The sequence below is a fragment of the Peromyscus maniculatus genome, chromosome 5, assembly GCF_049852395.1.
Source record: "Peromyscus maniculatus bairdii isolate BWxNUB_F1_BW_parent chromosome 5, HU_Pman_BW_mat_3.1, whole genome shotgun sequence".
Lineage (NCBI taxonomy): Eukaryota > Metazoa > Chordata > Mammalia > Rodentia > Cricetidae > Peromyscus > Peromyscus maniculatus.
This window is the reverse complement of record NC_134856.1, coordinates 103,946,147-103,972,307: the sequence shown is the minus strand read 5'-3', so window position 1 is coordinate 103,972,307 and position 26,161 is coordinate 103,946,147. Positions and strand designations below refer to the sequence as shown.

The window sequence follows — 26,161 nt, the reverse complement described above, 5'->3', positions numbered from 1 at the left end:
ACTCGGTGAGCCCGTGCACTAAACCCAGTAAACCGCCCTCTGTAAAAGAACTCAGACGCAACATGAGAAAATCTCGAAGGGCGCCGGCGTGAGTTAAACTACTGTGTATCTCTCTGTAGCAAAACAGATGATCGCAGCTTGGAACTAGAGCGGCCAGACTAAATGAGATAAGTGTTTTGTCTTTTAGGTGATTTTCTTTGCTTTACTTTGAGACAAGGTCTCACTAGTACAGCCCAGGATGGTCCGGAACACGAGGCCATCTTTCTGCCTCAGCCTCTCAAGTGCTGTGGTTACAAGCGTGCGCCATCAAGTCCAGAAAGTTGAGGTGGATCCCTGGTCAAACTTTTCCGGTGTTTGGGAAAGAGCAAAAAGTTGCGTCGAGGATCCTGTGTCCTTCTGTTTCTTGCCCTTTTCCGTGTGAGGTACTACAGAAATGGGAACAATGTTCTTCATAAGAAACAGTGCATTAATAACCAAGTAAATACTCAGAAGTGTTAGGAAGGGATCACAAACTATGTAGGCTCTGTGGCGCAATGGATAGCGCATTGGACTTCTAGCGTGCATGAGAGATTCAAAGGTTGCGGGTTCGAGTCCCGCCAGAGTCGGTGGTGTTTTGCCTGTGTGGCGTGTGACCATATCCGTCTGCACATGGACTGCCCTGCATTGTGTACCTGTCTCAGGAGCATTTCTCCCAAACACCTCCACTGAGTGGGAAAAATATATATAGGGCTCAAAAGGTCAAAAGTATCCCCTTGGAAAGCTGTGTGTCTGATTTTATTATGTTTTATACTTACAATTTTTCTTCTCATTTTCTTTTATTATTTGTTTACAATATCTGCTGTCTACCTGCTCAAATTCCAGACCTCCACCCCTTCAACTGTAGGAAGTGTTCCTTGGCAGCACAAAGATTTCATCTCAAAAACTTAATCAAAATTCGATTTGCTTTTATGCCTGTAATATTCTGTGATTTAAAACAAGAGTCTATGAAAGTTCTCGCATCACCCCGACTGAATAATACTTCTCTTTTCATTCTAAAACACCATTTCCTTAATTCCCTTGGCTGGTGCCCTGTTTGAAGTATTCTGTGCATCTTCCCTGAAAATTTAATAAATATGTAACATAGACTATGTTAGATAATATTTCTAGGAATATGCATTATTATATAGATATTAAGTAGACCCATACATAAACACATTGTCATCTTTTGTGTTGTGATACGGTTTGACATGTGGTCACATCTCATTCTTTATATAAATCATATAATATCCCATAGATTGGTTATACTATCCTATTATAAACACCTCGCATTTGGTTTTATGAAACAAAATTGAAATGTATTATGAAAAGATTTTGATATAGATTTAAGCACAGACATTTACGGAGAAAGGTGCTCAGAAAAAGGACAATACATTTAAGTTGGGGGGCGCTTCTTAAGAGAGTAGAATCTAAAAGTCTTAAAGAAAACTGTATATACGGTTTTGAACACATTACATTTTAAGGACAGACAGCCTGGCATTGAGGGATAATGGCCCGTCCTTTCTAAAGGATCCTCTGAAGGGACAGAAACAGGAGAAGAGTCATTTTCAGGGCTCTCCTCTCACTGGGGTTCTAGCAAGCCTCTGTGCTGCTGTGTGGCAGGAAGGGAAAACTGGCCAGTCTCCACCTTTGCTGAGCAAAAAACACCTTTCAAGACCCCTGCCCTGAGAATATTACTGCTCATTACACACTTTTCATATCCTAATCAAAATCATATGTAGTCAGAAATAGAACGTGATGGCTTCACAGGTGCTGACTATGTGTGGGAAATAAGAAAATAATGTTTGAGAGTGAAAAGAGACTTTTCAGCTCTCTGTACAATTGGGGATAGGGGACTATTTATAAATGTCTTAGTAAATAAATCATAATGTAGCCAGATGGTGGTGGCACACACCTTTAATCCCAGCACTTGGGAGGCAGAGGTGGCAGATCTCAGTGAGTTCAAGACAGCCTGGTCTACAAAGCGAGTTCCAGGACAGCCAGGACTGTTACACAGAAAAACCCTGTCTCAAAAAACAAACAAACAAACAAACAATCATAAATGTATGCATTTACATATATGTTTGGACCATTCTGAGCTTTGAATTTCATAATGTTTTGCTATCTTCGCACCAACAATGACCTCTTAATGTCTTAAGAAGGCTAATGTCACAAAAGCTGGTGTTGTAAACAGTTTGCCTTTTCCTGAGTCAAAATTCTCTTTGCTGATAAAAATCAATGTGATCCTTTTTTTGTTTCCCACTTCTGAAAGGACACAATCTTGCTTTGTCCATTTCCCAAAGTCTGTTTTTTAAGCATTATTTCATGTTTTTATCTTGTTTGTTTTTTGAGACAACATCTCACTATGCAGTGATGTTTGACTTGGGATTCACTATATAGCCCAGGTTGGCCTCAAACTTGTGATGATCTTTCTGCCTCTGCCTCCTGAGTGCTGCATTAAAAGTGTGAGTCCCAAGCAGAATTTTCATTATTAAAAAAGGGGTGGTGGTGGAGAGATTGCTCAGCTGTTAAGAACATCAGCTGCTCTCCCAAAGGACCTGTGTTCTATTTCCAGCACCCACATGGCTACTCACAACCATTTGTAACTCTAGTTCCAGAGGATCCAAAGCCCTCTCTGGGTCTCTTTGGGCACCAGGCACACGTGGTGTGCAGATACACATTCAGGCAAAACACCCAAACACATAAGAACAAAATTTCAAAAATGTACTACAGAGATTAGCAATTATTTTGGTGATTTCATAGTGCATTCATTTTTAGCTTAGCTCCAGAGATGGACTGTGTAAGGTTCTTAATTAGCCCACTTTCTTTTCTTCCTTCCTTCCTTCCTTTCTTTCTTTCTTTCTTTCTCTCTCTCTCTCTTTCTCTCTCTCTCTCTCTCTTTCTCCCTCCCTCCCTCCCTTCTTCCCTCCCTCCCTCCCTCCCTTCCTTTCTTTCTTAGTGAAGATTTAATTCTTTTATTTAATGTTTTAATTTTTTATATTTATTGGTTTAATTTATATGCATGCATGCCATAGGGGCATGTGGAGATCAAAGGACAACTTTCAGAAACCATTTCTCTCTAATGTGTGGAACTTGGAGATGGAGCTCAGATGATCAGACTCAGCAGAGTCACCCTTACCAGCTAAGCCATCTCACTGGCCTCAAGATCTCAATTCTTTTTATTTTATTTTCTATTATCAGCTTGATACAGTACAGATTCTTTTCTTAATAGTGAAATGTTTCACTGAAGCTTGCCCAGTGATTGAGTAAAACCGAAACTTATAAGCCATAGTCATCCTAGGGTCCCCCCTGCTATGTAGCCTCCCTGGATCTGTGGGTTTCAGTCTGATTGTTCTTTGCTTTATATCTAGTATCCACTTATGAGTGAGTACATACCATGTTTGTCTTTCAGGATGATTTTTTCTAGTTCCATCCATTTGCCTGCAAACCTCATGATGCCATTGTTTTTCTGTGCTGAGTAGTACTCCATTGTGTATATGTACCACATTTTCTTAATCCATTTCAGTTGACAGGCATCTAGGTTGTTTCCATGTTCTGGCTATTATGAATAATGCTGCTATGAACATAGTTGAGCATGTATCTTTGTGGTATAATTGAGCATTCCTTGGGTATATGCCCAAGAGTGGTATGGCTGGGTCTTGAAGTAGATTGATTCCCAATTTTCTGAGAAACCACCATACTGATTTCCACAGTGGTTGTACAAGTTTGCATCCCCACCAACAGTGGAGGAGTGTTCCCTTTGCTCCACATCCTCTCCAACATTGACTGTCATTAGTGTTTTTGATCATAGCCAATCTGACAGGAATAAGGTGGTATCTCAGAGTTGTTTGATTTGCATTTCTCTGATGACTAAGGATGTTGAACATTTCCTTAAATGTCTTTCAGCCATTTGAGATTCTTCTTTTGAGAATTCCCTGTTTAGCTCTTTAGCCCATTTTTTAATTGGGTTGTTCAGTATTTTGATGTCTAATTTCTTGAGTTCTTTATATACTTTGGAAGTCAGTCCTCTGTCAGATGTGGGGTTGGTGAAGGTCTTTTCCCATTCTGTAGGCTGTTTTGTCTTATTGACCGTGTCTTTTGTCCTGCAAACCTCAGTTTCAAGAGGTCTCATTTATTAATTGTTGCTCTCAGTGTCTGTGCTACTGGTGTTATATTTAGGAAGTGATCTCTGGTGCCAATGCAGTCAAGACTATTTCCTACTTTCTCTTTTATCAGGTTCAGAGTAACTGAATTTATGTTGAGGTCTTTGATCCACTTGGACTTAAGTTTTGTGCATGGTGACAGATATGGATCTATTTGTAATCTTTTACATGTTGACATCCAGTTATGCCAGCAACTTTGTTAAAGATACTTTCTTTTTTTCCAAAGTATAGTTTTGGCTTCTTTGTCAAAAATTAGGTGTTCATATGAGTGCAGATTAATGTCAGGGTCTTCAGTTCGATTCCATTGGTCCGTATGTCGGTATTTATACCAGTACCAAGCTGTTTTTATTACTATAGCTCTATAGTAGAGTTTGAGGTCAGGGATGGTGATGCCTCCAAGGGTTGCTTTATTGTATAGGATTCTTTTAGCTATCCTGGGTCTTTTGTTTTTCCATATAAGGTTGAGTATTTTTCTTTCCAAGTCTGTGAAGAATTGTGTTGGGATTTTGATGGGGATTGCATTGAATCTGTAGATTGCTTTTGGTAAGATTGCCATTTTTACTATGTTAATCCTACCTATCCATGAGCATGGGAGATCCTTCTATTTTCTGATATCTTCTTCAATTTCTTTCTTTAGAGATTTAAAGTTCTTATCAAACAGGTCCTTCACTTGTTTAGTTAGTATTATCCCAAGGTAGTTTATATTATATGTGGTATTGTAGAGGGTGATGTTTCTCTGATTTCTTTCTCAGCCCTTTTATCATTTGTGTATAGGAGGGCTACTGATTTTTTTGAGTTGATCTTGTATCCTGCCACTTTACTGAAGGAGTTTATCAGCTGTAGGTGTTCCCTGGTAGAATTTTTGGGGTCACTTATGTATACTATCATATCATCTGCAAATAGTAAAAGTTTGACTTCTTCCTTTTCATTTTGTATCTCCTTAATCTCCTTTTGTTGTCTTTTTGCTCTAGCTAGAACTTCAAGTACTATATTGAATAAATATCAAGAGAGTGGACAGCCTTGTCTTATTCCTGATTTTAGTGGAATCGCTTTGAGTTTCTCTCCATTTAATTTGATTGTGGCTGTTGGCTCGCTGTAAATTGCCTTTATTATATTTAGGAATGTTCCTTGTATTCCTGATCTCTCTAAGACCTTTATCATGAAGGGGTGTGGGATTTTGTCAAAGGCTTTTTCAGCATCTAGTGAGATGATCATGTGTTTTTTTTTTTCTTTCAGTTTGTTTATATGGTGTATTACATTGACAGATTTTCGTATGTTGAACCATCCTTGCATCCCTGGGATGAAACCTACTTGGTCATGGTAGATAATTTTTTTGATGTGTTCTTGGATTAGGTTTACCAGTATTTTATTGAGTATTTTTGCATCGATGTTCATGAGGGAGATTGGTCTGTAATTATCTTTCCTTGTTGCATCTTTGTGTGGGTTGGGTATCAGGGTAACTGTAGCCTCATAGAAAGAGTTTGGTAATCTTCCTTCTGTTTCTATTGTGTGGAACAATTTGAAGAGTATTGGAATTAGCTCTTCTTTGAAAATCTGGTAGAATTGTGCACTGTAACCACCTGGTCCTAGGCTTTTTTGTTGTTGTTGTTGTTGGGATACTTTTAATGACTGTTTCTATTTCTTTAGGGGTTATTGGTTTATTTAAACAGTTTATCTAGTCTTGATTTAACTTTGGTATGTGCTATCTATCCAGAAAATTGTCCATTTCTTTCAGATTTTCCTATTTTGTGGAGTACAGTTTTTTGAAATATGACCTGATGATTCTCTGGATTTACTCATTGTCTGTTGTTATGCCTCCCTTTTCATTTCTGATTTTGTTACTTTGGATTCTCTCTCTTTGCCTTTTGGTTAATTTGGCTAGGGGTTTGTCTATCTTGGTGATTTTTTCAAAGAACCAACTCTTTGTTTCATTGATTCTTTGTATTGTTCTCTTGGTTTCCATTTCATTGATTTCAGCCCTTAATTTGATTATTTCCTGGTGTCTATTCCTCCTGAGTGAGTTTGTTTCTTTTTGTTCTAGAGCTTTCAGTCATGCTATTAAGTCATTAGTATGAGATTTCTCCATCTTCTTTATTTGTGCATTTAGTGCTATGAATTTTCCTCTTAGCACTGCTTTCATAGTGTCCCATAAGTTTGGGTATGTTGTACTTTCATTTTCATTGAATTCTAGGAAATCTTTAATTTCTTTATTTCTTCCTTGACCCATTTGTGTTTCAGGTTGGCATTATTCAGGTTCCATGAGATTGTAGGTTTTCTGTAATTTTTGTTGTTGTTCAAATCTAACTTTAAACTATGTTGAAATCTAACTTTAAACTATGGTGGTTTGATAAGATACAGGAGGTTATTCCAATTTTTTTTTGTATTTGTTGAGATTTGCTTTGTGACCGAGTATGTGATCGATTTTGGAGAAGGTTCCATTGGGTGCTGGGAAGAAGGTATATTCTTTTGTGTTAGGGTGGAATGTTCTGTAGATACCTATTAAGTCCATTTGAGTCATAACATCTGTTAAGTCTTTTATTTCTTTGTTAAATTTCAGTCTGGTAGATCTGTCTTTTGGTGAGAGTGGTGTGTTGAAATCTCCCATTACTAGTGTGTGGGGTTTGATGTGAGATTTAAGCTTTAGTAACTTTTCTTTTATAAATGTGGGCGCCTTTGTATTTGGGGCATAAATGTTCAGAATCGAGACTTCATCTTGGTGGATTTTTCCTGTGATAAATATGTAATGTCCATTCCAATCTCTTTCAATTGATTTTAGTTTGAAGTCTATTTTATTAGATATTAGGATAGCTACACCAGCTTGCTTCTTAAGTCCATTTGATTAGAAAGTCTTTTCCCAGCCCTTTACTCTGAGGTAGTGTCTGTCTTTGAAGTTTAGCTGTGTTTCTTGTATACAGCAGAAGGATGGATCCTGTTTTTGTATCCATTCTGTTAGCCTGTGTCTTTTTACAGGTGAGTTGAGACCATTGATATTGATGGATATTAATGACCAGTGATTATTAATTCCTGTTATTTTTTGTGTGTGTGTGGTAGTGTGGTGTTTCCCTTCTTTGGTATTTGTTGGTGTGGGATTATCTATTTCCTGAGTTTTCATGGGTATGTTTAACTTCCTTAGGTTGGATTTTTCCTTCTAGTGCTTTCTGTAGGGCTGGTTTTGTGGATAGGTATTGTTTAAATCTGGTTTATCATGGAATATTTTGTTTACTCCATCTATGGTGATTGAGAGTTTTGCTGGGTATAATAGTCTGGGTTGGCATCCATGGTCTTTTAGTGTTTGCATAACATTTGACCAGAACCTTCTAGCTTTCATAGTCTCTATTGAGAAGTCTGGTGTAATTCTGATGGGTCTGCCTTTATATGTTACTTGGTCTTTTTCCTTTGTGGCTCTTAATATTTTTTTCTTTGTTCTGTATGTTTAGTGTTGTGATTATTATGTGGTGAGGGGACTTTTTTTTTTTTTTTTTGATCCATCCAGTCTATTCGATGTTCTGTAAGCTTCTTGTATCTTCATGGGTATTTCTTTCTTTAGGTTAGGAAAGTTTTCTTCTATGTTTTTGTTGACTATATTTTCTGTGCCTTTGAGTTGGTATTCTTCTCTTTTTTCTATCTCCATTATTCTTAGGTTTGGTCTTTTCATGGTGTCCCAAATTTCTTGGACATTTTGTGTTACGACTTTTTTGTCTTTAGTGTTTTCTTTGACTGACGAATCTATTTCCTCTATTGTGTCTTCAGTGTCAGAGATTCTCTGTTCCATCTCTTGCATTTGGTTGGCTATGCTTGTTTCTGTAGTTCCTGTTTGTTTAGTCAGAATTTCTATTTCCAGCATTCCCTCAGTTTATGTTTTCTTTATTGTCTCAATTTCAGTTTTCAAATTTTGAACTGTTTTCTTCATCTGTTTAATTACCTTTTCTTGGCTTTCTTTGATTTCTTCCAATTTTTTGTTTGTTTTTTCTTCCATTTCTTTAAAGGAATTTTTTATTTCCTCTTTAATGGAGTTTTTCATTTCCTCTTTAAGGGCCTCTATCATCTTCTTAAAGTCATTTTTATGATTGATTTCTTCTGCTTCTTCTGCCTTGGTATGTTCAGGTCTTGCAGGTATAGAATCGCTAGGTTCTGATGTCATATAGGTCTTTATGTTGTGGCCTGTATTTTTGCACTGGCGTCTACTCATCTCTTCCTCTGCTCCGTGCAGGCGGTGTCTGTGTCTGAGAGTGCCTCTCGTGTTCTAATTGATAGTCTTGGTCCACTAGGGGTTCTTGGTTGAGTTGGTGCTGTTGCTCTGTTTCTCCAGGAGCAGCTTAGTCCAATCAGTGTTAGTGGGTTCTGTCTCAGGGAGCAGTTGTTTGCAACTGGTGCAGGGGTGGGCTTATGGCTCCAGTGGTTGTTGGGTTCCTTTTTGGGGGGGGGGGCGGGGGAAGCAGGGGAAGGTAGCTGTCTGGTCTCTGGGGCTCCGATGGCTGCGGCCTAGGGCCTAGAGACCTGGTCTGCCGGTCTGGAGATGGGGGCTTACCTGTTCCCAGTCAGTGTAGGGTGGGCTTATGATTCTGGTGATCTGGTTGGGTGGCTGGGCAGCGCCTTCTTTTGTGTTCTCATTCATCAACTCCTCAGCTGATCTTGTTTCCTCAGACTGCAGACTGTAGGATTCTGAATCCTCTCCCGAATGGATCTCAGCTGAGCAGGTTGTTTAGTAGGGTAATCTCACCAACACCTCCAAGCTGTTGGATTTCGCAGAATCGGCAGCTGGGCCCTGGGTTGGCCTCAGGCAGAATCAAGATCTCAGTTCCGTTGTGGTGTAGTCCTTGATACAGCCTCTGCTCTCCTCAGTTCCGTATGTCTGCCTTCCTCTGTGTCTGGCTGGTAATACTCCCAGCCCATTTCTTATCTACATATTTTCCCCAGTATCATTCTTCCTCAGAAGGAATCATTATAATGTACTAAATCTTCACACACACACACACACACACACACACACACACACACACACACACCGTCTCAAACAAACTCTACCCCACCCCACCCCACCCCCAAAAAAAGGAGAAGAGGAAAGAGAAAACGTGTTCTTTCCACCTTAATTATTGACTCTTTTTTATTTTAATTAATTAATTAATTAATTAATTTGGTTTTTCAAGACAAGGTTTCTCTGTGTAACAGTCCTGGCTGTCCTGAAACTTACTTTGTAGACCAGGCTGGCCTCAAACTCACTAAGATCCGCCTAACTCTGCCTCCTAAGTGCTGGAATTAAAAAGCTTGCACCACCATGGCCCGGCTTGACTCCACTTTTAATATTTTCTCATTAATCTTGGTTTAGAGTGGTTCTCAACCTTCCTAATGCTGTGACCCTTTAATACAATTCCTCATGTTGTGGTGACCCCCAACCATAAAATTATTTTCATTGCTACTTCATAACTGTAATTTTGCTACTGTTATGAATAATAATGTAAATATTTTTGGAGGTAGAGGTTAGCCAAAGGGGTTTCGACCCATAGGTTGAGAAGCAATGGTTTATGCCATTACTTCGGTTTGTGCCATAGTAACAAGACCACAGCTCTACCTCATACATTCTGTTTGTCCACAGTGCCTCAGTACTGGCAAAAACAAAGGATGGGCCATCAACCGTTGTGCGGTACCCATTTGTAAGGTACAGTCAAGGACTGCATGCACATAACTAATGAACAATAGGACTAGGTAATGGATTTTGTAGAACTCACCTGATTTATACCAAAGAATCTTAAGAAGGCACAGGTACAAGATCAAAATGTACTGGGAGCTGAAGAAAACCATGAACTAAAGCAGATGACTTGAAGCTCAGGAAGAGTTAGACTCCTAAGTTCTCTGCAGATGTATACCGAGAGGTGCTTCTCTCCCTGCCCACTCACCCCTGCTCCCAAGAAAGAGTCTTGCAGCACAGTGTCCCAAAGGACCACAGCAGAGGTCAGCTGGAGGAGGACTGGCCCAATGGAAGACAGAATTGTGCAAGGGAAACAGAAGCGTAGCATCCAAATGATACTGTGTGGGAGGCTCTTCTCCCTCAGCTACCTCAGACCTTTGTCAGGTACTCAAGGGGCAAACTCCTGGGATTCTGACTGGCCCAAAATACAGACATAAAATTCTCAGAGTGTTCTGTGTGCAGAAATCCATGCAAATCAGGAGAAAGCCACTAGCAAAGGAGTCTGCTGAAGATCACCCACCACCCCATCAAGATTTGTTTTTTGTCCTGGGCATGGAACCCAGAGCCTCATGTATGCTAGGCAAGTGTTGTGCCCCTGAGTTACAGCCTAAACCCAGAATTTATTATAATCTAAAGGAACTCTAGAACAATCTTCACCGAAACGACACAACAACAGGAAATAAATGAGACTTAAGAAGAATAAACAGAGAGGTGGACCAATTATAAACAAGAGAACAAAACCTCAGAAAACAGCTGGGCAGCAGCCAGCCCCACCCTTCAGCCAGCCCTGCCTAAAATCAAATGGAGGTCAGCTGGAAAAATAAGACCTCCCTCCCCCAAACAAAAACAAAATGAGAGATGATGCGTTCTGTGATTGGATCGATCACGTGCAAAACAAATTGCCACTAGGAATAATCAAAGATAAACACTAGGAAACCTAAGCATAGGGGTGTAGTGGCAGAGGCAGGATCAGTTTGTGTTCAAGGGCGCGCAACATAGAATAACAAAAGAATGAGCCAAAATATCAGGGTAAAAGAAGAAAACGCAGGGTGCAAAACAGCGTGATGCTTGCTATCAAAGGAAGTCCTTCTTGCCAAGTTCAACCAACAAACTGCACGTTATGAACGTCATGGATGCTGCAAGAAACAAAAGAACTGTGTCAGAAGTGGGATTCGAACCCACGCCTCCATTCGGAGACCAGAAACCTCATCAGAGGAAGTGAACACTTGAGTCTGGCGCCTTAGACCACTCGGCCATCCTGACACACGTCCCGCCGCTGTAGAATAATCAATTGTTAACAAAACCAGCCAGCTCCTGGCTACATCCCGAGTACCGCAATGAAAGTTCTGACTTTGCTGAAAGGATTAAGCGAAAAGAAAGGAACCAGGAAGCTCCGCCCCAGGAGGCGATGGCTGTGACTCAAAGTTCGGATGCCCCTGGACCGTAGTGCCCCGCGCTAAGCCCCGCCCCACCGACCAGCTAGCTCCTCCTCAGAGTCGGCTCTACGGTGTAAGGATACTTGAATCCCAGGCAGGGGTTCTAAGGGATGGGTACTGCTGGTTGAGACCTGGGCCAGCTCCTGCAGCGCTCTCTCTGGCAATAAAATTGGCAACGCTAGTGCACCTTCTGGTTGGCGTTTCCCACCCTGACCCCGAGACTCCTTCCATTTTCTTCTACGGGTTTTGATAGCCCTCACTTTTTAATTTTTATTTTATTTTTTATTATCTGGGAAAGGGGATGTGAAGTGAAGGCCTGTGCTATATGATTTGAATGAACTAGTGAACTGAGTGAGGCGTAGTTCACAGTGTAGTAACAGTGCCCGTTTCGGTCTCCTCCCTACCCTCACCCACCTGGTCCCCGCTCCCCACTTCCTTTGCTCTCTAAGACGTTTGATCCGATGTTCCTGCTTGCTCTTCACACCAGGAGCATTGCAAAAACCAAGGGTAAATCGGCTACTGCTCTGCTCGCTACAGGCTTCTCTGAGGGCGGACAGAGGCCAAAGGAGTCTCAGTTGCTGCTCTTCTGTGTAAGTCCTGATCTAACCCTAACTTAATTGTCATTACAGCTCAAAGCAGGTTAGTATAAAGACTGAATTAAAGTCAGAGCAAGTAGGACGTGATTCACAGCTCACCCTCTTCACAGTGCCATACTCTGGGCAGGGGTGGCGAGGGTGGCTTGGACAAAGTACTGGTATGAGGAACACCAGAAGGGAAGGGGAGCCAACAGCTTAATCTGTAAAGGTGAAAGGATGTCATCCAAGGGCGGACACCGAGTGTAGTTATTTACACACAGCTGACTTGGTTCTCCTCCCGACAAGGGCTATCATATGATACTGGATCACAGTGTGTCACCCACTGTGTTCACCACGGCACAAGATAAACGGGTTAGAAACATGAAACAAAGTGGAAATCCTCACCAATGAAACAACTTTTGAGATTTTTTTAAAGTAGCATTTCCTCCCCAGCACAGGAAGCAGGCTTCCTTAAAAGATCTTTCAATGTTAACTCACGTGTGTGTGCGTGTGTGTGTGTGTGCGTGTGTGTGTGTGTGTGTGTGTGTGTGTGTGTGTGTGTGTACACGAGTGCAACAGCACACACGTGGGGATTGGAGGACTTTTGCAGGGACTGGTTTTTCCCTCCACCGTGTGAGTCCCAGAGACGGAACTCATGTTTTCAAGCTCGGTGGTAAGTACCTTTACCTACTAAGCCATCTCGAAAGTACTGAAAAAACTTCTGACAAGGTCTAACTACTAGAAGGTAGGAGACGCATAGAATGGTTCGAGCAAAATGATTTTTAAAAAGTTACATCTAGATTAATTGAAAGCGATGGTTCTTAATCTGTGGGCTGCGATCCTTTGGGTGTTGAATGACCCTTTCAAAGCGTCGCCTATCAGATAGTTATATTACGATTCATCACAGTAGACCAATTACAGTTATGAAGTAGCAACAAAAGTAATTTTATGCTTGGAGTTACCACAACATGAGGAACTGTATTAAAGAGTCGCAGCTTTAGGAGCTTCAGGAAGGTTGAGAACCACTGATTTAAAGGATATTGTTCCTTTAAGTAAGAATGTCCATAATCTATAACAAGACTTGTTGACACTTGTGAAGACCAGAGGAAGGTGAATGGATCCTATCTCAAATGCAGCCAATCAAATGAACACCAAGAAAATAGAACCAGACCCTCCCTTCCCATCTCTTTTGCTGTTGTATTGGCCCGTTACGTCTTTTGATGTATCTGTACAGGGATTGAAATGACGACTCATGCATGGATGGCTGCTGTAAAAACTAGCTTGGATTAACTAGCTGCCTCCAGTCTTCGAGTAAGTTGGAGCATGAGACTAAATGAAACAGACAAACAAACAAACAACAACAACAAAAAAAGCTCTAAAAAACATGACATCGATGTCTCTAAGTGCAGGAGAAACTCCAGGAGTGATAACAGCACCTTCTGTTCCCATCCTTCGATTCATTTCTAAACACAAGCTCCCCCTCCCCCTTCCACCTAAAGCTGGCCAGGGAGCCTGCAATTGTGATCCCAGGGGCCTCTGACCAAAATGAAGAACTCGCTTCTTCTTCGTTCAGTGGTTGTTGGAATAATCTCCACTCTTTCTTCAATCACAGATATCATATTCGGCTCAGCTATTTAACATAAGTGCAGCATGGAGGTATTGAGATAACACAGGTAGCTGAGTCAGACTTTTGTAAGATCCTGGGAGTCCCTGAAGTCAACGGGTCTTTCAGCTCTTCTCAGCAACTTAAATCATTTAAGAATCAAACCGTTTACAGGGCGAACAGAAGCATAGTTCTAGAGCCCTTGGCAGCGCAGTGAGCTTTTATCCCAAGGGTCCAAGGCTTCCTGTTCAGGCAACAAATGTAAATTTTGACTTTGGACAGACTTGATCAGAATAAATTAAGTGCCATTATAGAATTAAAACCTGATCTACCTTCACTCGGCTATACAGTTCAACTTGAATGATCTGTGGGCTCTCTGAAGTTTAGAACTGTGGTCATGAAGAGGAAAAATAAATGAAAAACCCCTTCGGTTTAATTACTTAGCATCGTGACTGTTTTTACATTCCTTTGTGTGGTATAGGAGCATTTCTTATTCTAGAGGTAAGAACAATCTGTCCCCATTGACAGACTCTTGAGAGCTGTGACGTTTGTCTTTTGATCTCAGAATTCTTCGTGTGTCATAGAACCACGCTTCAAGAAAGCCTGTTGGTGAACCCAAATCCTAACAAGTTTGATGATTGTTAGAGCATACACAAGGGCTGTGCAAACTCAATCCTGACAAAGTCTCAGGGTGGAGAATGGGAGGTGGGCGCAAAGTCCCACCCTAACCCTAAAGCTATTTGCAATTCGTACCCAAGGGAAAATCAGGTTTCTCCAATGGAGTGACACTGGGTTTATCAACAACTACAATCCAGGGCACGCCTCATGCTCAGGACTAGTTGTTAATCAACACAAAATGAACTCCATGTACACTTATTTTGTTGTTATGGTTTGTAGTTTTTTGTGGTGTGTGTGTGTGTGTGTGTGTGTGTGTGTGTGTGTGACAAAGAACATGAAGTTGAGTGGATAGGGAGATGGGGAAGATCTGGGAAGAATTGGGGGAGGGGAAGAGAATATGATCAAAATATATTGTATGAAAAATTAAATTTTTTTTTTTTTTTTTTTTTTTTTTTTTTATAAAAGGGAGTGTTTATTTGAGGTTTACAGTTTCGGAGGGTTAGAGTCCATGGTGGTCATGTCCGGGACCACGGCAACAGGCAGGAAGGCATGGTGCTGGAGTAGTTGCTGAGAGCTCACGTCTTGAGACACAACCACAAGGCAGAGAGAGACACTGGGAATGACATAAATGTCTGGAAATCTCAAAGCTGCAGTCCCCAGTGACACCTAATCCTTCCCAAATAGGTCCACCAACTGAGGCCCAGGTATTCAAACATGTGAGCTTACGGGGCCATTGTCATTCAAACCATCACTGTATTTAACCCAGGGAAGGGTACCACTCACGGTGGGTGTGTCTTTCCACTCTAATTAACACAACTGAAGCAGTCCCCAACAGACATGCCCAGAGGCAAAATCCATCTAGATAATCCCTCCTGAAGATCCTCTTCCCAGGTGAGTTTATAGTCTGTCAAGCTGTCAAAGATACCATGGTAAAACTTTTTTTTTTTTTTTTGTGATATATATTTTTTATTTTACAATACCATTCAGTTCTACATATCAGCCATGGGTTCCCCTATTCTCCCCCCTCCCACGCCCTCCCCTTACCCCCAGCCCACCCTCCATTCCCATCTCCTCCAGGACAAGTCCTCCCCCGAGGACTGTGATCGACTTGGTAGACTCAGTCCAGGGAGGTCCAGTCCCTTCCTCCCAGACTGAGCCAAGTGTCCCTGCATAAGTTCCTGGTTTCAAACAGCCAACTCATGGAATGAGCACAGGACTTGGTCCCACTGCCTAAATGCCTCCCAAACTGATCAAGCCAATCAACTGTCTCACCTATTCAGAGGGCCTGATCCAGCTGGGAGCCCCTCAGTCTTTGGTTCATAGTTCATGTGTTTCCATTCATTTGGCTATTTTTTTTTCAATAATTGAGTAAAACTGAAATTTATTATATGCCACAGTCGTCCTACGGACCTCCATGCTATATATATATAGCCTCTATGGTTCTATGGGTTGTGGTCTGATTATTCATTTTATATCTAGAATCCACCAATGAGTGAGTACATACCATAACTGTCTTTCTGGGTTTGGGTTACCTCACTCAGGATGATTTTTTTCTAGTTCCATCCATTTGCCTGCAAATTTCATGCTTTCATTGTTTTTCTCTGCTGAGTAGTACTCCATTGTGTATATGTACCGCATTTTTTTCATCCATTCTTCCGTTGATGGGCATCTAGGTTGTTTCCAGGTTCTGGCTATTACAAATAGTGCTGCTATGAACATAGCTGAGCATGTATCTTTATGGTATGTATCAGCATTCTTTGGGTATATGCCCAAGAGTGGGATGGCTGGGTCTTGAGGTAGTTCGATTCCTAATTTTCTGAGAAACCGCCATACTAATTTCCATAGTGGTTGTACAAGTTTACATTCCCACCAACAGTGGAGGAGTGTTCCCTTTGCTCCACATCCTCTCCAACATTGGTTGTCATTGGTGTTTTTGATCTTAGCCATTCTAACAGGTGTAAGGTGGTATCTCAGAGTCGTTTTGATTTGCATTTCTCTGATGATTAAGGATGTTGAGCATTTCTTTAAATGTCTTTCAGCCATTTGTAGTTCTTGTTTTGTGAATTCTCTGTTTAGCTCTTTAGCCCATTTTTTAATTGGACTGTTCAGTGCTTTGATGTCTAGTTTCTTGAGTTCTTTATATATTGTGGAGATCAATCCTCTGTCAGATGTGGGGTTGGTGAAGATCTTTTCCCAATCTGTTGGCTGTCTTTTTGTCTTATTGACTGTGTCTTTTGCCCTGCAAAAGCTTCTCAGTTTTGAGAGGTCCCATTTATTAATGGTTGTGCTCAGGGTCTGTGCTGTCGGTGTTTTATTTAGGAAATGGTCTCCAGTGCCAATGCGTTCAAGAGTGCTTCCTATCTTCTTTTCTATTAAGTTTAGTGTAACTGGATTTATGTTTAGGTCTTTGATCCACTTGGACTTGAGTTTTGTGCATGGTGACAGATATGGATCTATTTGTAATCTTTTACATATTGACATCCAGTTATGCCAGCACCATTTGTTGAAGATACTTTCTTTGTTCCATATTGTATGAAAAATTAAAATTTTTTAAAAATATAATAAATAAGAAAAAATCATGTTAGCTATTGGTTTTGTGTTTTCCTTATAATGGCATTTTCCTTATCCCATGATTTAGATAATCTATAATGAATTTTTGTTTATTTATTTATTTGTGTGTGTTTCCAGTATTATATAGACTTCTTTGAGACTTAAATGGGGTTTGGGCAGAGTCAAGTTTTTACCTGGTGGATGATGGATATTCAGATGTTACTGGGTATTCTGCAGTCAAGTCGGATGTTGTCTAAAGCCTCTCTGGAAATCACAATCTTTTCTGAATATAAACTTTAGATGGAACTGGGAGGTGTTGGCCCACACTTTTAATCTCAGCACTAGGGAGGCAGATTTATGAGTTCGAGGCCGGCCTGATCTACAAAGTGAGTTCCAGGACAGCCAAGGCTGTACTGAAAAACCGCCTCTAAAGCAAATTTTGAAAAGACAGGTTTATAATCTTAGAGCCTGGATGACGTCCGTGGAGGAGGATAATGGCCAGTTCTAGGCCAGCCTGGGCTGGTGTTGTAGCTCCGTGGTAGAGCTCTTGGCCGGCATGTGTGAGACCCTGGATTTGATCTGAAACAGAAAAAAGGAAAAGGTGGTGGGGGTGGGGAACTGGGGGTGGTAAATATAGTTTGGGGGAGCAAAATAATCAAAGTTAATTTCCAGCCAAAAGATAACCTAAAATATTGCACTTTATTGTCCCATGTATTATAATCAGCTTTCCGCTCATCTCCTTAGGAATGTTGAGGTGGAAACTACTGTCTTAAAGTCACAGGTACAAGGAGAGTGGTCGCCCAGCTTGTGAGCCGGTGGCCCTGCGCCCTGCAGACCAGCCCGGGCCACTGCTGCCTTCGGGGGACACTCGCCCATCACCCTGCAGGAGGACCGGGCTTCACCTGCTGGCGAATCCTCGTACTATTTCTGAAACAACTGGACACAGCTGAGATCCGAGGACGTTGGATGAACCTTTCTCTCGGAAGGAAGGCCATACAGGCTGTCCTAATCAGATAGTGTGTGGTGATCTTATTCAAAACAATCGCAAAAACGCAGCCCTCGATAAAGAGCTTACTTATTTGGTGACAACAGAAGCACGAAGGTCATCATCAGTGCTGTCCCAAAACAACAGACTCTACCGTCTGTTACTCCCCGTCGGGGAATCGAACCCCGGTCTCCCGCGTGACAGGCGGGGATACTCACCACTATACTAACGAGGAGGACAGTGGGCTGGGTGGCGACATAATAGAGAAGTCCAAATGAAGAGTTTTCTTCCCCTTTTCTTTCCTTTTATCTTCCTTTATTCTCTACGCCTCTTCCCCTCCCCCTTCCTCTCCCTCCTCGCCCACCCCATCTCTGCAAATACAAAGATCTTCACCTGACGGGTATGGCTAAGACATGAACCCTTGTCTCAAGAAATAAAGAATAAAAGATAAAATGTTGTGTGCATAAGTTTAATTAACAGCATCAAATAAACATTAAGAGCCTTAAAAATTGATTTTAAAAAAGTGATTGTGGGGCCCAGTGTAGTGGCTCAAGCCCGTAATCCCAGAGCTTCCGAGCCAGAGGCCTGTGAACGTCTGAGTTCCGGGCGGGTCTAGTCTGCTCAGCAAGTTCCAGGCCAGCCAGGGCTGCATCGACCCTAGCTCCAAAAGACAAAGCAAACAAGAAATGGGTTGTGAGGAGGAAGGGGCATGCGGAGGAAGTGTGCTTGTGTACAGTTAAGAAAGCGAAGAGGAGCTGAAGAGATGACTCGGTCAGCCGTTAACATCTAGGTTCACACCCCAGACATCAAGCTATTAAAGACGGGCTTGACTAAGGAAAGGACAAGAACGCGAACCCCCTCTCCTGAGAAGAGGCACTAATCAGATGACTAACGCACAGACATCACAACTTTCTAAAACGGTAACAGTAACAGGCTAGAAGACGCGCCCGGTCTAACAATGGGAGAACGATATTATCATGCTTATGAATAAGAAAAATCAATATCTCAAAGACACCATTTCGTCCCAAATTACCATATCTATTCAATATAATTCCAATTAATTTTATTTTTCTCTCTCTTTTATTTTATTTTTGTTTTCATGAAGCAGGGTCTCTCTATGTAGCCCTGGCTGTCCAGGAACTTGCTATAACCACGGCATGCACCACCACACCCAGCTATCCAATTAATTTACAAAGAATTTTTCCAAGAACTTAACAAACTGGTTGTAAATTGGTACTGCTTTATGTATTTACTGGATTATATTTTTATCATTAAAGTACATCATTCCAAGGATGAGACAAGTTTTCTGGAAGGACTTGGGAGCTGGGGGTGGCAGGGAGGAGCGGTGGGGAGGGGAGGTCCCCTCCTTTCCCTAGTGTGGTCGCCTGGAACACATCTCCGTCACAGTTCCGTTTTAACTGGCTCATTGAGAACAGGCGGCAGTACCTTACCTGGCGCAGGTTATAACCCCCAAGTTCGATAACAATAATGACCAGGAATAATGACAAAGACACATTTAAAGGACTAGAATAATGGATATAGTGAAAGTGGCAAGGACCAAATCCTTTTCTTTTCTTTCTTTCCTTCCTTCTTTCTTTCAGTCTCCTCCCTCTCCCTCTCCCCCTCCCCTCCTCTCCTCCCTCTTCCTCTCCCTCTCCCTCCCCCTCTCCCTCTCCTCCTCTCCCCCTTCCCCTCTCCTTCTCCTCCCTCTCCCCCTCCCCTCTCCCTCTCCCTCTCCCTCTCTTCCCCTCTCCCTCTCCCTCCCCTCCCTCCTCCCCCTCCCCCTTCCTCTCCCTCTCGTTTTGGTTTTTCCAGGCAGGGTTTCTCTGGGTAGCCCTGGCTGTCCTGGAACACTCATTCTTTAGACCAGATCTGCCTCTGCCTCCCGAGTGCTGGGTCATTCCTTTTCTTTTTAAAAACAGACATTCATGTTTGTAGCCCCAACTGGCCTCCAGCTTGTAATCTTCCTGCCTCAGTCTCCCCAATGCTGGGCTGACAAAGGCCTGGCTGGACCTAATTATTTCAAGTGAAAAAGAACAAGACTGAAAATGAACACAGTGAACTCGTGAATTGAGCACTTTGGTCTTTTACCGACAAGCTCAAGGTGGTGAGATACACAGTGTTGAATCCCCAGCACCTTGGTTTCTAAGTGACTTGGTCTGTCACTTTGCAAAGAGAAATATAAACTCAAAGGCCAAGATGAGTCACTAGCCAACGTGCAGATTTCAAGGCAGGGACAGAAAAGACACAGACACGGAAGGGACAGGTGACTTGAGGCCAGTCTGGACTCAGCGAGGCCCTGCCTGAGAGAAACAACAGGGGAAGCCAGGAGGAAATTTCCCAACAGCTTGGACGTCTTTCAAGCAGGTTCCAGGTCTTCCCCCTCTCCCCACCTCTTCTCAGGGAGGCACCAATTTCCAGCACCGGAAAGAGCTTGTTCTAAACTATAAGGACAGAGAAAGGCTCTGCAAATGTCTTAGATTGGAGTCACCAGCCCAGGGATAATAAATCATTTCCAATGAATATTTTGGAAACAGGTTACCACACAGCTCATGGTGGCCGGGAACTCACCGGAGTTTTAATTTATCTGTAGTAGTACATGTTAATTATACATAAAAGGTTCCCTTATGATATTTTATATATGTATATAATATTCACCCCCCATAGCCTTCTCTTATCTCCTCCTAAATGAAATGCCTCATTCCAAAACCAGGGCCATAAAACAGAGCTAAGGCTTCAAGAGACCTGCTGCCTGTGCAATTACAGAAAGCAGCCCAGTGTGTCCTGGAGCCCTCAGAGGTCAAGTAATCTGCCACCCTGCAGTTAAGAAACAAAAACTGATCCTCTTGACTCTGCTCCAGGATCCTCCCTGTCGTCCTGTGTTGGTTTGCCCTTGAGGTTTTGAGGTCCAACTGAATTTATTATATTTATTATTTCCTGCTGACATTACTCCCCCACCACCACCCTATTTACACCTTCCTCCCCCTTGCTTTCTTTAAGGAGTTTACATTATGGGACAAAGCAATTTTAAGGAGGGGATCGTCCACTAGTTTCACAACTGGATATTTTTACCTGGTACCCTTTTATATTTCCTTTCTGAGGGAGTGGTTTTTGTTTTCATGGTGGCTTTTGCTCGAAATCCCGAGTTCCTAATACAAAAGTGTAAACTTCCGCCTGAACAGGGACTTGAACCCTGGACCCTCAGATTAAAAGTCTGATGCTCTACCGACTGAGCTATCCAGGCTCCTACAGGTCCTTGATTGCCTCATAATATAAAGCTATCATTGGTCACTGAATTTTGGGAGTTAAGAATACAGAATTTTTGTGTTTTGTTCCAAAGGCGTAGTTTCCACGTCACGATAACTAAGCCTTATTTTGTCTGGAGTTCCGTTCAAAAGGTGAATTCGTTGCACAATTATCAAGTGATGTAGTATTTATGGCAAGGAGGGATGAGAAATGCTAGGGTGACATCCCCTTAGTGGAGCACTTAGGTTATGATCCACGCCTGCTCATTTCCCACTTCTGCAGGGCGCGTCGAGGGCAGGTGGTTCCAGTCCCGTCATCGCCTTCCGTGCTTTCCTAGCTCTTTCAGACTTGAAGCTTAGCGCCGAAGCGATAACCAAGCTTCGGTGTGTGTGTTACATTTTTGATCTGGTTTCGGGTTTGGTTCTGGAGACTGAGCCCAGGGCTTAAGTGCAAGCTCTGGGAATGAGCCTGAGCCATATCCTCGCCCGCCCACAGCTCTGTAATTGTTCACACAGAGTCGGTGATAGACCCATCAGTAAGGAAAATAAACACCATGGTTTACTGTTGCCCAATATGCTGTGCTTCTTTTTAAAAAATTGGAGATTTTGATAACACCTCAGTTTTGTTTCTGTGGTCGTATTTCCTATTCCTCGAGTTCTTTGGATATACAGATAGATAATGGAAAGGGAGGAAAACAACAAGCTAGCAGAGGATGGTTTCGATCCATCGACCTCTGGGTTATGGGCCCAGCACGCTTCCGCTGCGCCACTCTGCTGCACATGCTGATCTGCTCCAGTTGATAGGTATTCGGAATACTTCTCTTTGTCCTTTTCCATTCTAGCAATCTCCTGGAACCTGCATCTTTCATCTGGGGCCAGCCTCACGTTTCATTCCCAACATTGATTTAACGTGTCTTTACAATGTAGTTAAGAAAGCCGAACCTCACCCACCCCCCCTTTTGAGAACATGTGCTTCATTTGTAATGATATCACATATTGATTTGGACTGATGAATTTAAAATGTAGATGCCCAGGTTCCTGTCTCAGCCGGGTACTGGGCTTCCGGAGTGCTCTTGTTCTCTCACGCTTTCAGAAAGTCTGGTTCTTAACTTCCTCTCACTCTTACGCATTGCCTTGCTCTGGGGAGTCAGTGATTTGCAACTGCTCTCGTGAATTTTTAAAATTTTTTTCCGTTGCTCTTTTTTTCTCTTCATGTTGGAGGATTCAACTCAGGGCCAGGCAAATGCTCTACCACTGAGTTATATTCATATGTATTCATATATATGTGTACATAATTACATATATATACATACACATATCTACATATATATATACATATATGTATACACACACACACACACACACACACACACACACACACACACTGATAGTGTTTCTTGTAGCCCGGTTTGACCTGAAACTTGGTATGTAGCCAAAGACAACCTTGAACTCCGGGTCATCATGCTACAGATTACAGATGTGGGTCATCTAAAACTGCCTCAAGTTTTTGAAAAACTGGTTCTTAAAAGGACAACTGAGTGGTGGTGGTGCACGCCTTTAATCCCAGCACTTGGGCAGAGAGGCAGGTGGATTTCTGTGAGTTCAAGGCCAGCCTGGTCTACAAAGAGAGTTCTAGGACAGCCAGTGCTGTTACATAGAGAAACTCTGTCTCAAACAAAACAAAAACAAACAAAGAAAAAGCTAACCAACAGTCCTGGTTGTTTGCATTCATGCTGGATTCTTTTATCAGGGCACAGATGGGATATTTCCTGTACTCCCGGGAGTCCTTCCGAGATCCTTTAAAAAACCAAAAGGCTTCTGTCAACAGCAAACGGTGCATTGTCACACACTGTACTTACCGTCACATATTACAGTTTCCAGATCTCTACTTGATGGCTCCTTTTGGCTAGTGTTTTCTCTTCATTCTCACTATTTTCAGAGTGTTGGCTTTCATCGCTTCTAAGAACAAATAAAACAGAAATACCTATGTCCTGAGATGTGTTGAGTTCAGACTTGCATAATTTGGAATCACATTCAAGAACTACAGCACTTTGGCTGTTCTTGTCTTTACATACACCTACTTGTGGGTTCATTTTTGCTGTCACCACAACCGCTGAAGTGTCACATCACTTGTTCTATACTGCCTCTCTCCATTTTCACAACTGCAAACATATGAACTAATGATTTCATTAGAGCTTCACAATTTGGACTTGAAGGTTGTGATGCGGCTTTGTAATTTTGAGTGGTTTGAATGTGTCTGAAAAGCTGACTTCTAAAGGCTGGTGTCCTGAGCTTCTGTTCAGCTGAGAACCTTTCTCATCAATTTCTTTTTCTTCTGTTATTTCAAAGTCCTCTTCATCCAGACACTTCCAGTTCTCCTTTCTGGTTTCTGTAGGAGATACAACACTGGCCCATTTTTCCTCTCCTACATGCACATGTTGGTGGTTTTGTACTATTAGTATTTTCTCCTGAATTTCTATGGATGGAATCATCACCTCTTAAGTGTCATTATTACAGAAATTTGTTATATTTATCTAAGAAAGTAGTCTTGTGGGTTACTGAGAGGTCTGACTAGTAACTGAGCCTTCTGAATTCACAGATCTGCCATGATTTGCTTTTTATTTCCTGCTACAATCTTTATTGCATGAATTCTAAATGGTCTTATAATAAAAACCCAGGGCCAGATATTGGGGTAAATGCTGAAAGATCAGAGAGACAAAGGAACAAGACACTAGAGAAACTTCTCACCACTACCAAATCCTCAGGCCGAATGGAAGGAGAGATCCTATCTCCAAGACTCCTCTGGCTGAAAGCCTCAGAGTCCTCAGCCGAAAAGCTCTGGTTCCTGTCTCCTCACGCCTTACATGTCTTTCTCCACCCAGCCATTTCACTTCCTTCCTAGTGCTGGGATTAATGGCCTGTGTGCCTCTCAAATACTGGTAGCAAAGGCATGAGATCTCAAGTGCCGGGATTAAAGGCACGTGACTCCCAAGTACTGGGATTAAAGGTGTGTGCCACCACTGCTTGGCTCTATTTCTCTCCTAGATTGAATCAGTCTCATGTAGTCCAGGGTGACTGAACTCACAGAGATCCAGACATATCTCTGCCTCTCGTGTGTGTGCGTGGGGGGGGGGCTACCCACCACCCCCACATTTCCCCAGAGTGCTCTTGAGTAGGAACAGCAGGAAATATTAGATAGAAGGATTAGATGGGGGAGAAACAGATAGAAAATACAGGATAGCCTCGAGAGGGCCTGGAACCTATTTCATTGGGCTTTGTCTTTGCCCTAAGGTATTTATAAAAATGCCAAGGGGTGGAGCAAAAGACCTCCCCCCAGCACAGCCAAGTGCAGACCATCTCAGACACCTGCACTCAGGCCCATGGTCCATCATCCTCTCTATGCAGACCGGTAGCAGGAATCTTAACAGTTCTTATTAATAAAATCAAACCTGAGGCCAGTTATTGGGGTGAACAGTGGAAGATCAGAGAGACAGAACAAGCCACAGCTTCCTCACCTGGCCAACTTCTCAGCTGATCTTGTTTCTTCAGACTGGAAGCCTCTGTGTCCTCATATCCAAATGGCTCTCAGCTGAACTGTGCTGCTAGAAGCCTGAAAGCTTAACCAGCCAAATGCTTCTTGTTTCTGGTCCTCATGCCTTATATACCTTTCTACTTTCTACCACCACTCCCTGGGATTAAAGGTTGAGTCACCATGCCTGCTGTTTCCAATGTGGCCTTGAACTCACAGAGATCCAGAGGGATTTCTACCTCTGGAATGCTAGGATTAAAGGTGTGAGTGAGTGCCACCATTTTCTAGCCTAAGTATCTAGTGGCTGTTCTGTCTCTGACCCCAGATAAGTTTTTTAGGGTGCACAATATTTTGAGGAACACAATATCACCACACAGACCTGCTGGGTAAAGCCACCTACGAAACCTGAAAATGGTCTCCCACACTAGTGCTAGGATTAAAGCTGTGTGCCACCACTGCCTGGCATCTATATTTAATCTAGTGGCTGGCTCTGTCCTCTGATCCTCAGGCAAGCTTTGATACACAATATATCACCACAAATCTTAGTGTCTTTCTTCTGTATGTTTCTGGCTATTCTCCTAGATGCACTCCCAGACGATCACATGTCTAAGCATGCAACACAGCATCACACAGAGCCTCTGCATGCGATCTGTGGCTTGAATCTCTTTGAGATTGAGCCTTATTTCTTCTGCTTCTTATTTCTGGAGGTACTAGCCTAGAAATCCCCAAAACATGTGATTCTGCTTCAGAGACAATGGCTTCATCAACAGATTCATGGTGAGGGGTTATTTTCTGCCTTTTCCTAACACTGTAGTGAAGGGGGGGCGGTGCAGTGAGGATCTGTCTTTCCCTAGTTATTCTTATAAGAGGCTCCTGAACCTCAAACACAGAGGAACAACCAACTGCTTCTGAGATTCCATCAGCAGCCAGCTCAGTTATCTCAGGGTGAGCCTGCAGCTCTGCTTTTCCTCTTTCTAGAGAGGCCTGAGCTTCGTTTCCCAGCGACTGTGACTCAGATGTGTGTTCTCATCGGATCGTGACTCCTTCTTGCTTTCTTGATGTGTCCTAATCTAGGAGCACAGCTCTTCTACGGGAGTTTTCAGACTTGACTTGGAGCCTGGTCTAGACCTGGTGACCATGATTTCCTTTTACCGATTTAACTGTTTTCAGGTCCAAAGGAAACTCCAATTCCCCCAACCCCAAAAGACAGTCCAAATGAACAGAAATGAGCTCAGCCTGGACTAGAGGAGGATTTCTACTGGTTAGATAAAAGCCGATATTCCTCAAGACCTTGTGAAGCCGGTTCCCCTCGGCCAAAAGGAGACATTTTCCTTACCTCTGGCAGAAGGGATTTATGGCCACCTCTGGTGCCAGACTCCTTTATCATCACAAGTACCTGTTACACATTTTAAAGTCCCTGGTAGTGTCCTAGCCCTCCCTTCAAACTCTCTTCTACCCTAAACTCCCTCCAGCTCACAGGCCTTTCCGGAACCCCAGCTGCGCTTCTCATAACCCTGCATTCTTGATTTGTTTGTTCTCTCTCTCTCTCTCTCTCTCTCTCTCCCTCCCTCTCTCTCTCTTCCCCCTCTCTCTTCTCTGCTTCTCTCACTGTTGTCTCTATTCTCTGTCCCCTGCTATTCTTCTCTTTCTCACAGATCGCCATGTCCAGTCTGCTGGCTGTGTCCAGTCCACTTCTTACTTTCTCTGCTCTGGACTCTTCCAGATGCCTCTGGCTGTTCTCTCTCTCTTATCTACA

The 26,161-nt window shown here is 42.5% G+C and overlaps 5 non-coding genes across 5 annotated transcripts; 1 reads left to right on the top strand and 4 right to left on the bottom strand.

The window, feature by feature from the left end:
* The first annotated feature begins 519 nt into the window (after window positions 1-519).
* Window positions 520-605, top strand: Trnar-ucu (transfer RNA arginine (anticodon UCU)). Its single transcript is given in 2 exon segments — window positions 520-556; window positions 570-605. It is a non-coding gene; the product is annotated as a tRNA-Arg (tRNA).
* A 10,416-nt stretch (window positions 606-11,021) lies between these two features.
* Trnal-caa (transfer RNA leucine (anticodon CAA)) lies at window positions 11,022-11,127 on the bottom strand. Its single transcript has 2 exons — window positions 11,090-11,127; window positions 11,022-11,067 (listed from the first exon to the last, which is right to left on the bottom strand). It is a non-coding gene; the product is annotated as a tRNA-Leu (tRNA).
* A 6,667-nt stretch (window positions 11,128-17,794) lies between these two features.
* Window positions 17,795-17,866, bottom strand: Trnad-guc (transfer RNA aspartic acid (anticodon GUC)). The gene has a single exon. It is a non-coding gene; the product is annotated as a tRNA-Asp (tRNA).
* A 2,936-nt stretch (window positions 17,867-20,802) lies between these two features.
* Window positions 20,803-20,875, bottom strand: Trnak-uuu (transfer RNA lysine (anticodon UUU)). The gene has a single exon. It is a non-coding gene; the product is annotated as a tRNA-Lys (tRNA).
* Window positions 20,876-21,580: 705 nt separating this feature from the next.
* On the bottom strand, window positions 21,581-21,652 carry Trnam-cau (transfer RNA methionine (anticodon CAU)). Its single transcript has one exon. It is a non-coding gene; the product is annotated as a tRNA-Met (tRNA).
* Between the last annotated feature and the right edge of the window lie 4,509 nt (window positions 21,653-26,161).